This window comes from Neltuma alba, unplaced genomic scaffold (assembly GCF_004799145.2).
Source record: "Neltuma alba isolate B1F8T4 unplaced genomic scaffold, ASM479914v2 tig00002764_pilon, whole genome shotgun sequence".
Lineage (NCBI taxonomy): Eukaryota > Viridiplantae > Streptophyta > Magnoliopsida > Fabales > Fabaceae > Neltuma > Neltuma alba.
In genome coordinates this window covers 18,505-23,130 of record NW_021633003.1, presented here as the reverse complement: position 1 = coordinate 23,130, position 4,626 = coordinate 18,505, and positions in this window count along the sequence as shown.

Here is a 4,626-nt window from a genome sequence, read left to right as displayed (position 1 = left end):
CCAATGTGCCTGCATATTTATGGACTACATGGATAGGATCTTTCACCCTAACTTAGATTAGTTCGTGGTTGTATTCATTAATGACATCCTAGTGTATTCTAAATCTCTTGAAGAGCATGAGACGCACTTGAGCATTATCCTAAATACCCTAAAAGAGAAGCAGCTTGTGGCCAAACTTAGCAAGTGTGAGTTTTGGCTATAGGAAGTCTGATTTCTAGGCCATGTGATTTCTTGAGAGGGAGTGACTGTTGATCCTAATAAGATTGAGGTAGTACTCAACTAGGAGAGACCCAAGACGGTGACCGAGATGAGAAGTTTACTCAGACTAGTGGGGTATTATGGAAGATTCATTAAGGATTTCTCTTGGATTGCTCTTCCATTGACCAAGTTAACCAGGAAGAACCAACCGTTCTTGTAGGACGAGAAGAGTGAGGCTAGTTTTCAGGAGCTGAAGAGGAAGCTCACTTCTACTCCTGTACTTGTACTCCCTGATCCTTCTCAACCCCTATGTGGTTTATACAAATGCTAGCAAGCAGGGACTGGGATGTGTGCTCATACAACAAGGATGAGTAGTAGCATATGCCTTACACCAATTGAAATATCATAAGGAGAATTACTTGACCAACAACCTGGAATTGGCAGTGATAGTTTATGCGTTAAAGATATGGAGACATTACCTGTATGGAGCAACAATAGAATTGTTTTGCGACCACAAGAGCCTCGAGTATCTCCATGATAAAAAAGAGTTGAATATGAGGAGGCAGTGAAGATGGATGGATTTGCTTAAGGATTATGATTTTTAGATTAAGTACCATCCTGGCAAAGTATTGGATGTGACATCACATCCGGCAATAGGGTAATTAGGAATAAGGAATATTCCTAAATAATTAAGGGCCAAAAACGATAAGAAGAAATAGAAGAATTTTGGTAGAAAATAATTATTATGATTTTCCAAGTCAATTATGAAAATTTGACCAATTAAGGAAAATTGATCAAAAATAATTATGAAAAAATATTTCCAAGCCTTAGAAAATTAAGAAAAAATAAACATAATATTCTTTGAGAATTATATGAGATTATATAATTGGCTTTATGACCAAATTATTCTTAGAAAAATTACAAAGGAATTTAAGGGTAATTTAGGCCAATTTAAGGGATTTTATTTGGAAAATTCCAAATAAATATTTTTAAGGAGAATAAAATTCCAACAAAATTTCTATGATACCCCAAGGAATTATAAAAGATTATGGAATTAAAAGGAGACTCTCAAATATCCAAGATTTTTCCTAATTTCTTTGAAAAGTAGAAAAATCACTAAAGGGAAAGAAATTGGTTTTCCTTTTTATTTAATTATTGGGAATTTGATTTTGAGACAAAGAGGGCATTTTGGGAAGATAAAAATAAGGAGAATAAATTATAGATCTGACAGAAAATAATTACAGAGGCCAAAGTACTGTAATTATAGAAAAGAAATTAAACTTGGAGTCAAAATAACAAACATCACATCAGCCCATCTAAATGATTCCCAACCAAATAATCCAGAGTTCATAAAAACACTAGCAATGGCCTCCGGCCAACCAAAATAAGGAGATACATTCTCTCCAGTTTACAACAAGGCCGGGTACTCAAATATATCAAAAAGTAGTCCTAACTGTGGCAATATATACTAGTCATACATGTACAAATGCTAGAGGCCTAAAGCTAACCAAGCTCAAGCCTTTGCGTCTCTTCCCGATGGCCCACGCCCGGAACCTTCACCTGAAAACATTGTAAACCACGGGGTGAGACAAAGTCTCAGTAACCAACCTTTCCAATACTAGGTACTACTAAATAGGTGCTCGTGAGGTGTCAAGTGGGGCAGTTCACAAGTAATATAATAACAAGATAGCCACAATAAATCATGCGAGTGAAATGATGCAAATCCCATTAACCAAATCCCTCACTTTGGGGGATTTTCAGGAGCCGAAGCCGGCCTATCCCTCACTATGGGGGACGTAAGGAGCCATAAAAAGCCTATCCCTCACTCTGGGGGACGTAGGGAGCCAAAAGGCCTATCCTGATATAAGGAACGGATACGGATCGGCTAGAAACAAGTTAGGAAACTAGACGAACGATCGAAGGTAGGACCTTAAGAGAACCTGTCTCTTACAACCCTAGCCATAGAGACACCACAAGGATGATCAGTCCTTGATACAGTCGAGTATTCTCACGAGAATACGAGGCGGCAAGCAAAGCTCACTCAAGAGAAATAAAATTCTCTAAAATTCATTCATTCAAATCTGATCTCCAATTACAAAAAACGTAGCCTTATATAGGCAGCAAAAGAACAATCTAGAATAAAAAACCCTAGGTCATAAATGCCATAAATGTGCCTTAATGATGATTGACTATCTTGGTTGGCGCCTATTAAGGCTCAAGGAAATAGGAAATTACCTTTTCTTGAAGAAAAAGGCTGCTACCTAAAAATAGGAAACTAACCTAAAATATTCTTATGCAATCTTTGACCAAAAGGCCTTATTTAATGCAAATAAAAATGGAAACTTAAATAAAAACGAAATTAAACCATAACTAATACATAAATACGCCTTCTTGATGCTTCTTAGACCTTCCAAATAGATCTTCCTAATTGCTATTCACGTCCATAAGCATGTATGGGCCTTTAAGACATCCATTTGGGCTTGAATGTGGTTGAATCACGTTCTGGAATTCCCATGGTCCATAGCATAATGCATTTGGGCTCCAATTTAAAAGATTATAGCTCCAATGGACTCCTCCATGCATATATAATTGTGTTGGGCCTTCAACAACATGAAAACTGGCTTTAAATGCTCCTTTTGGGCTCTTAGAACGTGCTCTTATCTTTCTCAAGGTCCAAGTGTTCATACTCCAATGACTTATATGCCATGGTGGTTTTCGGGGTGGCCTTCCATATGTCACGTTAAGCTCCGCATGTATCCGTGTCATCATCCAAGGAATGATCCATGTCCTCCTCCATGTAAGCATTCTAGAGCTATAAATCCCTTGAACATTCTGGAGGGCTTGCTGGGTTTCTAACTGAGGGAGTGTTATTTGGGCTTCATGACCTTCATATTCAACGCCTCCTCGTATGCTATCATATCCCTCACTATGGGGGACGTACTAAGCCAACCATCATGCATTAATGGAGGCCTTACCACGTGGTAGTAACAGACAAAACTCTCACCAATTCCCAATTAATGCATCATGCTCAAATCATAATCACAGAGTAATAATCATTTCACAATTAACCTCATTCAGTGGCATATCTTTCACAATTCCAAAATTCATTCATCATTAGTCGAAACCCCACAAGACGGTTTTCCTTTTTATACACAACATACAGTTTGAACATAATTACTACTTAGAGCACAAAACATAAATCTACTCACAAAACCACAGAAGCAAGTACTAAGGATTGGAAAGTGGTTACCTCTCGCCTGAGCAAGGAATAACAAACCAACGATGTGGCCCCGTGCACCACCAAGACTCACAACCAGTCTACACAAGCACACAAACACACAACCATCATATATTAACTTTCAACTAATAATGTGGCCAAAAACAACACTTGGGGACACAAAATTCCTATCTCCCATCAAAACTCTACCCAACTCAAAGGGTATAACTATCAAGGCAACACTCCAAGGTCATACCAATCCATTAAAACCTTAATTCCTTTTCAAACATCAATTAAAATTCAAACCTCAAGGACCCACTATAGGAATTCAACCTCCAACATCCCATTTGAGCAATTAAGGTTCCAACAACAAATCTAAACCGATTAAACATTCAATTTAATCCTCCTTAACATAACCCAAATCACAAAACTCAGAATCAACCTCTACATTGTCATCCTCAATCACAAACCTCCTATTTCCATAAACCCTAACTCCAAAAATTCAAGATTCTTTAAATCCAAGGAAACTACACCGATTAAATACTTAAACTAACCCAAGCGATCAATTAAACTCAAAACAATCGGTCAAAAACCTCAATTCCATCATAACTTAGAAAATCCTAGGGTTCCACCAAAAATCCTTAGAAATTCCAAGAAATTCCAAGAAAGAAAGAAGATTAGAGGTTAAAATCACTTACTTGAGGTAATGGATCCTTAGAAATGCCCCCTCTAAGCCAAAAGTTCGAAACCCTAGCAGAGCTCCTCTCTCCTCCTTCAGATTTTCTTATTTTCGCACGCTGAACCCTCCCGCGACTATATAGATTCGCGACCTTTCGCCGCGGCGAACCCCAATCTTCGCCGCGGTGAACTAATCCCGAGAGGGATTACTCGCCTGAAAACCCGACTTCGCCGTGGCGAACTCCAATCTTCACCGCGGCGAAAGCTTCCCGAGAGGAAACTCTTGCTCGCCCAGAAGAATTTCGCCGCGGCATGCCCCTACCTTCGCCGCGGTGAAACCTTCCCGAAAGGGAAGCCTCGCTCACCAGAACAACTTCGTTGCGGCATCCCCAAGACTTCGCCGCGGCCAAACCTTCCCGAGAAGACACTCCCCTCTGAAACTCCCGGTGCGACTTCGCCGCGGCGAACATACCCTGAGAGGGGTACGTTCACCTATTCCTCCAACAAACCTCAAATCCAACCCAAACACCAAG